The sequence below is a fragment of the Gastrolobium bilobum genome, unplaced genomic scaffold, assembly GCF_033153095.1.
Source record: "Gastrolobium bilobum isolate Gb01-03AN ecotype WA unplaced genomic scaffold, APGP_CSIRO_Gbil_v1 utg24412, whole genome shotgun sequence".
Lineage (NCBI taxonomy): Eukaryota > Viridiplantae > Streptophyta > Magnoliopsida > Fabales > Fabaceae > Gastrolobium > Gastrolobium bilobum.
In genome coordinates, this window is record NW_026896224.1 from 52,288 (window position 1) to 64,811 (window position 12,524).

General features: G+C 37.3%; 1 long non-coding RNA gene across 1 annotated transcript; it reads right to left on the reverse strand.

Moving 5' to 3' along the window:
• Window positions 1–1,191: 1,191 nt before the first annotated feature.
• On the reverse strand, window positions 1,192–4,246 carry LOC133298328 (uncharacterized). Its single transcript, XR_009749783.1, has 3 exons — window positions 3,475–4,246; window positions 2,130–2,202; window positions 1,192–1,401 (listed from the first exon to the last, which is right to left on the reverse strand). It is a non-coding gene; the product is annotated as an uncharacterized LOC133298328 (long non-coding RNA).
• Between the last annotated feature and the right edge of the window lie 8,278 nt (window positions 4,247–12,524).

Sequence of the window (12,524 nt, forward strand, 5' to 3'; positions counted from 1 at the left end):
ATTATAACACCTTGCATTCCTGAGTTTAAATATTAAAATATTAAATGAGAATTAAAGAGAAAGATTAGTGAAAATCCTGAATATAAGGCCAAAATACAAAGAAAAGGCAAAACGATAAATTAGCCATGCACACAACCCTAGGAAAGAAATTTAGTTGAAGGTATCGGATGATAAAAGTAACCCTGGAAATGGATTCAGAACGAAAAATTGAGTGGTTAGGAAAGTTTCAGAAAAATCAGTGAATAGTGTTTTTACCGGGTAAAAATATCGCGGTACGATTGCACCGTAAAACGTGCCGATTGAGTTTTGAGCTCTAGGTTTTAAATAGAGTAAATACCTTTTTTAGTCCCTGACAATATCCACGAAGCCCTTTTCAGTCCCTAGCAATAAAAAAGGGACAAATTGGTCCCTGAAATAACAAAAAAGAAGCCACGTTCATCCTTCTGTTAACTCCCACCTAACGGCCCAACTAACGGTGCACAATTGGCACGTTAGTTTGCTGACGCGGCTTGGATGTGGGATACCGTGGAAGACGAGATGACGACGTTTTGGTCCCTGTCAAAACCACGAGGGCCATTTTGGTCCCTGTCAAAATGCACGAGGACGTTTTTAGTCCCTGACAAAAAGCACGGGGCCCTTATTGGTCCCTAACCAGAGAAAATAGGCACATGACTTCATTGCTTTTCTATGCAGTCCAATTTTGCAAAACAGAAGTGCATTACATCAGAAACAGGAGTGCAATCAAATTTTGCAAAACAGGAATATGACATTAAATTGGATTCGTATGCAGTCTGTAACATCCTCCCTTGTATGCATCCAAGAGAGTTGTTTGCTAAGCGGAATTAGAGTTCGTTCGTCACAATTTTATGTACTGAAAAATCAATTTGACGTTCCTAATTTAAACACATAGTTGAAATCGGTTTACTTACAAAAATCAGAGTATACTTTCAAAATTCTTAACTTGCTGAAATTATTATTTTCCTGGCAGACGTTGCTGTCTTGCAAAATTCGTATAAAATCCAGTTTTCAAAATTCCATTGTAACTTTTACATAATCTGAAAATAGACACGTGGGGCTTCGCGTGCATATAAAATATAAGCAAATCGGAGGTCTGTAGCCCCACTAAATATAACTTGTAAAGTGCTCGTTAAATCTGTTTAGAAAATCAGCATTCAAAAATCTCAGAAATTATTTTCGCAAAATGTTTCAGGAATTTGTTTTCAAAATACTTGCTGATCACAAAAGTCTTAAAACAGTAATAAAACCATAATTCAACAGTAATCCAAACTACTCAATTTAATACAGTCATCCATCAAATAAACAGCAATAGCAATAGTCCATACAGCAGCACATAACAACAAATATCCATATTATCATGTCTTCCAATGCTCTTCCGTCCTCCTGCCATTTTGTAAAAATAGAAGCCCCAAAGGGGTGAGAAAAATCCCAGTAGTGTGGCAACAAAACCAGTAATGCAACAGTACTAACTAAATACAGAATTACAAAACAGTCACATCATCAGTTCAAATCCGTCAAGTACTAACCATTTTCATAGTGCGTATATAACGCCAGAAGTGTTCGCTCATAGCACTACTGTGCACGTAACACTGAATCATAATCACAGTACGTATATAATGCCAGAAGTGTACGTTCATAGCACTACTGTGCACGTAACACTAACAAATACAGTGGATAATCCTGGGTGGCTCCAACAGAAGGATTCCAACTGTAACCTATGCGGACGGAAGCCAAGTGTCCCCTGCCCTGGTACCGAGGTATGCCTATATGATGCGTGCTCAATCGTATACATATTTATATAAATATTCTAGTCCATGTGTAGCATGAAATTTGTGCATGTATGCCATGATATGCTTCACACACAAAAGAAACAAATGCATTATGAGGTGTATATGCATGACTAGATAATAATCAAGATACATATATCTCATGGATTCCAATATCAGAATGTTGTATAACAATTATTCTCCTCAACAGAATATCCAGCATATTATATCCATGAACAGAATACGAATATCGTATACAGAATCCAAATCCAAAACATGAGAGCAACAATTCATAATCCATGCACTAGCTAGCAGTCACAGAAGGTAATGCCACCAGACACTTACCTTGGCACTTTTACTTTTAACTCAAGCATTCCAAACATCATCGAACAGTCCAATTATCTAAGAGCTTGTGCACCTAAACAAACACATACATGGAATCAGAATTTATTACTTTTATTCTCTATATATTACACAGTTGTCCCATCCTCCTAATCCTTGATTTGTGATCGGTTTCCAAGTCCACATACTAAGCGAATTTTCTGCCATTAATTTAAAATAATTTGTGTGAAATATTTGTGTAAAATAATTGAATCGGTTCCCGCATAGGTACAGCAAAGGTTTTCATAAAATACTTTATGTGTAAAACTTAAGTCAGAACCCATAGGTTAAACAACTAAAATTCTGCATACAATCATTGCTGCGAAAATGAAACTTTCTTCTTAAACCTGCCTGACTTACAAAATTTATATAAAATCGGTCTTAACAGTTTACAAAAATTTTGTTTGTTACGAAGGAAGTGCACATCTGAGGCTACACATACATATAAAATATAGCCCAATCGGAGTTCCGTAGCTCCGGAAATAGAACTCGGCAAAATGCCTAAAATTTCAGCCCAAAAATCCGAATTTGACAGCATAATAGTTTTATAAATAAAATACCAGAATTAAAAGGGTTTAAAAACAGTATGAAATATTTTGAGACACCGCAAGGTAAACAAATCACCATAATTATTCGGTTTCCATGATTGCTAAGTGCTTCCAAATTTATCTATTACGTGTAATATACTCCACGGTTTGAGGTGTGCTAAAGAAACTAAGAGCAGGTTATTTTCAACCATTAAACCCATGTAATCCTTAATAAGTCTTTCTACTTTAAGGTGAAGCTCAACAAAATGAAGGAAAGTTATTTCCTACCCCTAAATCGGTTTCTTAAGCATGAACAAGGCTTCTAATAATTATTAACTTTCCGATCTAAATTTTATTTACCATTTATCTACAAGTGCAGAAAAACAACAAGGTCCATTCCCTACGAGATTTGCACACCTAAATACAAGTATTACAAAATCAGAATTCATTTCATGATTCCCTATACGTTTACATAAACTGATTTACAATAACTAAAGTGCACTAGAGAGGCATACAGCTTTCTGTTTACATATTCTTAAGCACATGCAAGGGCTATTTTATTTTTTTTTATTTTTTATTTTTTTTTAATTCAAGGACAGTTTCATCTTTCATGAATTCTATAGGGAGCCATTTCCAAGCTCCCAAATTTCGTTCCTTTGTGCTCAACCACACCACAGGCTACGGTTTCCCTGCTGACAATTGCTAAAAACATAGAATTTCCTAGGCTACACGTGGCAACTGAAACAGAGAATGAAAGAGAAGTGAGAGGTTTGATCTTTTACCTCCTCAAACGTACCAAAATGTTCCGGACATATCCAATGCATCAACCAAAAGTGAAACAGTACCTTCCCCCTCCTCCTATGCGAGAAATCGATCTACCAATATGCATGCAAAGGGGATCGTCATCAACATCAAACGGTTACCATCGAATACAGAACAGAAGAGCACCTCATGTCCTCGTTTGATCAGGTCCAACCGAACCAAGGAAAGGAAGAGGATGACAAAATTTCACTTTCTTATTAATGTCCATACAGGCCGAATAGATGAAATTAAAAGGGCTTAAGGTTCAGTTTACCTCTACTCACATGTGACCTAAACTTCTCTCTAGGTATTTGCAGGGAATAATCTCCACACCCTGAGTATCACCTATGCTCTTCCTAGGCTCCAAAAAGGGGGTCAGTTGCCGCTGCATGTAGGGGAAGATTTACAAACAGAGATGTACCAAGTGCACACAGTGTGGACCTCACTCTGGGTCGGTCCCGGTAAGAATGAGTAAAGATCGAAGGAGGCATTTCATCTCCTCCAAGTTATGCGTCGTTTGAGCCAGAGGGGAAGGGTAGAGGCTTGCATGTTGTATACGGTTTTGTGTGCTGAATCAAAGAGAAGCAATTTATTTTTCTAAAGATGGTCTTTGCCTTGCGCATGGAGGAAACTAGAAAGAAGGATATGTGGTTGAGTTTAAAAATAAAGATAAGGTTAGCTTATTGCATCACCAATCAGCGCATAGGGAGAGTAGAAATTGTCCTAATTTCTGATTCACGGTTACAGCAAGGAAGGAAAAATAAGAAGGATAAGATGGCTTTTGGTCCTTATAGGTGCTAGGGTAGTGATGTGGATGCTATGGGCAATAGGCATTCATGCAACAAAAGTTCTCTCTTCTAATTGGTGCAAGTGTTGGTGGATTAAAGATGGATAGGAATTGCCATGTGGCCACCTTTTGACCAATCCATGGCAAGTATACAGATTTTGTGAGTGATTTACTTAAGTTCACTTATCACATGAAATGTGTACATATTATTTATTAATTCATGAAAGGTTCACTTGTCACATAAAATATATGCATATTAATTATTAATTCATGTTTCCACTAGGTAGTAATTAGAATTCCTACTTATATTATAATTAATTGTAATTCTACCCCTTCTTAATAGTGTCATAAATCTCTTAAAATATTCACATATGCTCACTTACACTAACAACCACAAAATAATTTTTTCCTACTTAAATTAATCCCACTCTACTCAATTTACTTCGAAATTTTAATCATGTTCCACATCCCTAAGTGCAAGTTATATAATTTCCTAATTAGGCGGGATGTTACACAGTCCAATTTGTTAAACCAGAAGACATGGATGTACAAGAACTACAACTACGTATATTAGTTAAAAAAACATAAAAAATAGTAAACTTAAACATTCATCAACCCTGTGAAACATAATAGCTGGAACATGATTTGAGTATCATTATATTTGAAGACATGGATGTACAATAATGCATTACAAAATAAAGCTAATTGCCAGGAATTAAAAGAAAGGCCTCTAATACAATATGGCCAGAATTCACAAAAAAAAAAAAATTGACATAATAAGGCCTCCAAATACATAATGGCCAGAATTTTCAAAAAAAGTCAGTCACATAATAATAAACCCTTCTTAGTTGGCTCATGCACTACTCCCAGGTCATATACAGCAGCAGGTCATTTTCTTGAGGCATGCCTTGGTGGCCTAAAACCAGGTGTGCTCATGAACGCCAATAATCTGCTTCATGTGCCACTGATTGCTGCATTCATTGTTTCCTTACTCAACAGCTCATTTGCCTGTTGTGGATTTGATGGAGGTGGGTTGCTTTCTCTCAAGTTGCCTTCATGTGGCTGAGAACTAACAACTGATGCAGTCCAGTCAACTGCCATGCATTGCAATTATCAACAATCATTTACCTGGCTTCTTCTCTGATTTTTCTCTGTATTTAAATATCAACAATCATGCAATTATTTTTTATAGAAAAATAAATAGTATAATTGTAATGCTACACTACTGAAGATATTGTTCGTAAATCGCATAACGCTATGTCTTATACAGACTAAGAGAATTAAAGCAGTTCATAGTAATCTAGGATCGTAAAAGTTGTTTGCAAGAGCCAAGAATCCCTTTTAACAAAGTGGAAAGCTTAATTAGCATTGAAAAATAAATGAATGATCGTTAATAAGGCTGAAACTTCAATTAGAAACACAAACTTCATTGAAATAAAATGCCAAGAAGGAGTATTTTACTTAGTGATGAAATTTAGTTTAATTACTTTGTGATGAACAAACGGATTGCACTCCTGTTTCTGATGTAATGCACTTCTGTTTTGCAAAATTGGACTGCAGAGAAAAGCAATGAAGTCATGTGCCTATTTTTCTCTGGTTAGGGACTAATAAGGGCCCCGTGCTTTTTATCAGGGACTAAAAACGTCCTCGTGCATTTTGACATGGACCAAAACGGCCCTCGTGGTTTTGACAGGGATCAAAACATCGTCGTCTCGTCTTCCACGATGTCCCACATCCAAACCGCGTTAGCAAACTAACGTGCCAACTGTGCACCGTTAGTTGGTCCGTTAGGTGGGAGTTAACGGGAGGATGAATGTGGCATCTTTTTTGTTATTTTAGGGACCAAATTGTCCCTTTATTATTTCTAGGGACTGAAAAGGGCTTTGTGGATATTGCCAAGGATTAAAAAGGGTATTTACTCTTTTAAATATGAGTTATAAATGGTCTATAGAACTAGGAAATATGATTTCTGAAAAAATTTGATGGAAGTAAGTTAGTTTGGGGAAGCGTGCCAACGGCGTGCGCAACAGCTTAAAACAGCATTTTCTCCGAACGACCGAAAATCTCTGGTTTCATCTGTTCAAGGGTGATTAAAGGACAATGGTTAATATTAAAAATTATAGTTTCCAAATAGGTTGTGAATTTATGGACGTTTAGTGAAATCGAAGAGAAATTCAAATGAATTTGAAATCGCGTGAGGTGGCGGTGGGGCCCACCTCACTTAAGTAACTTGACACATGTGACACCATGTCACTATTCATCATCATTCTCTCTCCCCTCCCCATTGAAACCTGCGGCCAACCCCCATCCCCCATGGAAACACCACACTTTTCTTCCTTTCTCTCTAACTCCACCAAATCCTAACCAAATCCATTGATTTTTGTGTTGAAATTCAATGGAATTCACCTTCTAAATTCATTGGTAGTACTCTTGAGCCTTGAAAACCATTGGATTTTGAGAAAAACCCTCCCCTAGGTCGCGACTCACGTTGCAAGATTTGTGTTCATGGAGGTTCTAAATGCTCCAATGGTGGAGTATGTTTAGGAGGAGCCTTGTGCCTAGCATTTGGGTAAGTTTCTTCACCATTTTAACGGTTGAATCTTTGGATTCAGTTTATGAACCCTAAAGGGGAAATTGATGATTTGTGATGTTAGAGAGCTCAATTGGAAAATGTGTATTAGAAGATAATGTCTTAGAATGATGTGTTAGAGCTAGAAATGCCATGAAGATTATTGATGAAAATTATGAATTTTTAACTTAGAAAATTTTAGATTGTCATGACTTTGAGTTTTGAAAATGTGTTAGGATTGGATTGGTGAGTTGTTGTATGATTGTATATTGAGATAATGCGATTATATGAGGTGTGGAGTGGTTAAAATTGAATGAAAATCCTTTGGAATTGCATAGGTGACAATTCGGCCATTTAGGAAATTATAGGGATTTGATGTTGTTGGTATTGCTTGGATGATGTATCATGTGTTAAATGGTATTTAGATGGGTTGTGTGGTGGTTGGAAGGTTAGAGAATCAATGAAAAATAATTGATGGTGTCGAGAGTCATAAAGGATCCTAGAGTGAGATATTAAGCAAAACGACGTTCAAAAGACGTAAAATGAAAAACGGCACTTGGTATGGCCTTTTGGTATCCTAAGGATGCTTAATAAAATGAGAAAGAAAATTTAGAAAAATAAATTGTAAAATAAGCCTTCAAAGGTCGAACCTACAAGGGTGTAAGGGAGGTTTTTGACGTTTTTCGTGTTCTGATAGAATTGTCGTGTACTGATGATTCGTACATGGTTGTTGTAGGTTGTCGTACGTTGGTTTGAACCCCAAACCGTGAGTCGGTGGATTGCCTTGGTCCTGGACCAAGTGGGATTGAGGTAAATGATTGAAATCATGCTGTATAATTGGTAATTGCATCTATTCGTATGAGTTTTAAGTAATTGGGAATGTCCTCTGTGTAGGCATTTCTGTGAGTAACGAGCTCAGAGAATATACTGTTGTGGAGCAAAGTGAAGAGGCTTATTAAGGTAACCTCTTGGTACCGGGGCTTGATCCCCTTGTGTGTTCCACCATACCCGTTGAGGGTGATGGTAGGAAATGTATATGAGTAGTGTAGAATAACATGATCATGCATGTAGTATGTATGTTGGTACGTAGGTACCGAGTCTCTGGCCAGTAGACAGTTTTGCCTTCGGGCGTTTCGGACTTCCACTGGATAGGTCTTCGAGAGGGAGTTAGGGTCGTGGTGTGTGATCCAGATAGGAGCACACTAGGAAGTCTCGGGTGTATGTGGATGGGAGGGGGTACCTTGGTTGGATGTTCTTGGAACACGCCTTGGATGAGACTCGTAGGCTTATATGCCGAGCCATTAGGCAGGACATTGCGTGGTATTGGTAGCTACCATTCCAGCTTCGTCGTATTTTGTATCCTTATATTCCCCCAGCTTTTCTAAATCCCTTGCTATATCCCGTTTTTCAAGATGTTATTGTATATTATTTATATGAATCGAAGTGAGCCATTGGGCGGAGTTTTCTCCAAAACCTCTGGGTTACTGAGATATATTCGTATATCTCACCCTCTCTTGGGGGCTTTATTTCATGAGGTAGCAGTGGCACAGGAGCAGCGGGCAAGAAGCCCGTGGGATGAGTGTTGGAGGACATTTTTATATTTTGCATTTTGGTGGCCATTGGGCTTAGGCTAGACATAGGGCATGAACATTCCATATGTATGTAGGAGGAGATTCGTAGTCATATTTGTTCATGTCATTTTGCCTAAGTCTGGTTGTATATGTCATTTAAAGTTCATGTTTCAAGTTGTAATTTAAAGTTATGAAATTGAAAGTTGTAATATGTTGTAATTGTACATGGATACTTGATGTAATATGATGGAAGGGCTTCAGGCCAATTTTAGGATTATGATTATGTGAATGCTTAGAAAATGCATATAAATAGACTTTGATGATTGAAACGTATTAAGTATTAATCAAGTGAGCAGTATGATATGAATTGTGTAATAACTATAAACTGTGTTGGGTTGTAAGTGCCCCAAGGCATTGTTGGCCCTTGTGTGTGCCACCCATTAATTATTAGGTACATTAGAGGTCTTAGAACACATTTGCAATTTGGGGATTTTGGAAAAATAAAGGAAACTCTGATTTTTAACATTAACCATTGTCCTTTAATCACCCTTGATCACATGAATCCTGAGTTTTCCGGTCGTTCGGAGAAAATGTTGTTTTAAGCTGTTGCGTGCGCTGTTGGCACGCTTCCCCAAACTAACTTACTTCCATCAAATTTTATCAGAAATCATATTTCCTAGTTCTATAGACCATTTATAACTCAAATTTTAAACCTAGAGCTCAAAACTTAATCGGCATGTTTTACGGTGCAATCGTACCGCAGTATTTTTACCCGGTAAAAACACTATTCACTGATTTTTCTGAAACTTGCTTAACCACTCAATTTTTCGTTCTGAATCCATTTTCAGGGTTACTTTTATCATCTAAGACCTTCTACTAAATTTCCTTCCTAGGGTTGTGTGCGTGGCTAATTTACCGTTTTACCCTTTCTTTGTATTTTGGCCTTATATTCAGGATTTTCACTAATCCTTCTCTTTAACTCTCATTTAATATTTTAATATTTAAACTTTGGAATGAGAGGTGTTATACTATACTCTTGACATTATTACTTTTACTATTGGTATACTTGACGTGCTCGCAATAATTAACATGATACAGCTCGGTTCCAGGATACTTTGTTGGATCACAGATCTGTGAGTTCTTGAGCCTTTGGTGCTAGCAAGCTTTGACAATATGTCTGCTCTACTATTTTTGTTTCTTAGTATGTATTGGTGCTAGCTTGGTACTTTTACGAGTTGGGAGTCGTTAAGAATTTTGATTCTTTTGGCTATATGCTCCTTCTCCTGCAGTAGACCGGCAATAAAACCGTCATATTCAGCTTGATTTCTTAGAGGTCTGAAGTTTGAGGTGCAGAGAATGTTCGATGGACACTCCCCGTGGGCTTTCAATTATCACCCCGACTCCACTACCCTTGATATTTGAGGATCCGTCCACATAGATCGTCCACATGTCATTTGAAGGATCAAGCTCGTCCCTGATGGGAGCTAACTCCAGTATAAAGTTGGTCAAAGCTTGTGACTTAATTGCTTGCCGAGGTTCATATGATATGTCGAACTTTGAGAGTTCTACTATAACACCTCGTATTTCTAAATATATATTTTATGTGATAATGTTGACTAGAGAGGTAGGATTAGTGAAAATCCTGAAATTAGGGCCAAAATATGTGAAAAGGGCAAATGGTAATTTACCAAACACGTATCCCTAGGCATGAAAAATCGAGTAGAAGACCTCAAATGGTAAAAATAATGCCGGAAATGGAATCAGGACGAAAAATCGAATGGATAGGCAAGTTTCAGAAAATTTGATGAATAGTAATTTTACCGGTGTAAAAATACTGCGGTATAATTGTACTAATAAGCGTGAAAATATTGTCAGTATTTTTAGGAAACAAAAATATGACATGAACGAGAAAAATACGTAGGTTATGAATTTGTGGTTGAAATTAGGCGATTGATTAAAGTTAAATCGCATGTGGGACCCACCTATGGTCCAAGTGACTAAAGTGACCCCCTTTTTACTAGAAAACATGATTCTCTCTACTATTCCCTTCATCTCTCCCGCGACCTCCCCTTCCCTCCATAGCCAAAACCTTGCAAAAATTCCTTTTCTTGTAACTTCATCATCCAATCACCAAATCAAGTCAAGTTGGTCATGAAAATTGTTGGAAAACACCTTCCAAACCCATTGGTGGTAGTATTAAGCCTTGAAAACCACTATAAATTGAGAAATACCTCCCCTAAAACCGCGACCCATTGTGTGAGATTTGTGTTCATAGAGTTGTATGGTGCTCCAATGGTTTGATATGATGTGGAGGAGCCCTAGACCGACCTATTGAGTAAGTTTTAACACTTTCCATTGATTGATTCAAGAGATTTTTGATTTGTGCCCTAGATTGGAATTGGATGATTTGTGGTGTTAGAGATCTCAAATGGAAAATGTGTATTAGATGATTATGACTTAGAATGATGTATTTGAGCTAGAAATGCAATAAAAATTATTGGTGAAAATATGTTCAAAACTTAGGAAATTTTGAATGATGCCATGAAATCGTGATTTTGGATTGTTGTTAGGGTAGTGTAATTGGATGGTTGTATGTTGGTATGAAGTAATGGGAGATTATATGATGTGTATAATTGTTAGAATGAATGGAAACCTTGGAGTACCATCTATGAGGAACTCGAACCATGGGAAAGGTTGGAAGGAAAATTGAGGTGTTATTGAATAATTGTGGATTGGTGATTAAGTTGAGGAGTAATGTGATTGAAATAGGTGAATTTAAGGTTGTGTGCCATTAGGCCTAGGTGATTCTAACTGTTTATGATGTGTGTGAAATGAATGGTTTGCATTGAAATTGTATTGATGGTCAATATTGTGATCAATTTAGGTTGCCTCTCACGGACGTCATAGTGGAAGATCGAACTTGGAGCGTACGTGTTGGAGCATGGTGCTTGGAGTTGAGGTAAACCTTTGGAACTTGGGTTTTAATCCCCTGTGTGCTCCATCACACCTAGTGGAAGGTTGTGATTGGATTTTGTGCCTTTGGACATTGTGTGAATATGTATGTTTGTAAGAACCTGCACCGTTAATTAAGGAAGTTAATTAATTAATTATGTGAAATTAGGAAATAATTCCATAATGACCCTAATAATTATTATGAGGCTTAAATAAATATAGTAAGTGATTAATGAAGCAGAAAGTCACTTTTCTGACGAAAAGTGCAGATACCGGTTCTGCTACTCGGAATAAATGCGTACCGATGAAGTATCCCGGAATATTATAATAAGTGCATGAATATTCCTAGAATATTATATAGGACTTGTAAAACAAGTTTCAGGTGAAAATAATGAGAACTGGTGCCAGAACTGATATTGGCTATGTAAAAGCGCGTACCGAAAAGGTGCTGCGAAAAATAATATAAAAATATGATAAATCTTAGAAAAATGAGTAGGTCCAGATTCCAAAGTTTGGGATTAAAATGCTAAGCATAGCTATTAATGCTATTAATGTGTGTTAATGACTTAAATCATTATAAATATAACATATTGCACAAAACCGTAGGCCATATCAGACTTACACGTGACACTCTTGGAGGCTGAACTGTTGGTCACTGTTTCATTGCTTCTCTTCACCATTTTTGAGATCAAGTTGTCACCTTTTCTTGATTTCTTCATCTCTAAACAAGTAATCACTTTGTAGAGTGCATTGTGAGGTTGAGGGTCACTATTTGCTGGGTTGTGGGAGCCATTTGGGGGAGGTGCAGTTGCTGCCTCTGAACTTGGTGCTTGTCTGAACCTTTTACTTGGCATTGGTGGTGCCAAGGAGCCATCGTTGGTGCAAAGGACCAACCTTTAATCATCATTTTCGCTCACTGTTGAAGTCAGTACCTTGGAGCTGTTGTGTGAGCTCCAAGAGCACCTTCTTGCTCTGTTTTGAGCTTGTGGTATGATCATCACCCTTGTGCTTGAGTTTCTTTGTTAAAAAATGAAATCTTGATGCATGTAATGAACTAAAGTTGGTAACTTAAGGTTGGGTAATGCTAAACACACCTAGAAATGCATGTTTTAGCTTATGTAATCGGTAAAAGTTGGACCTTTGGATTGATAT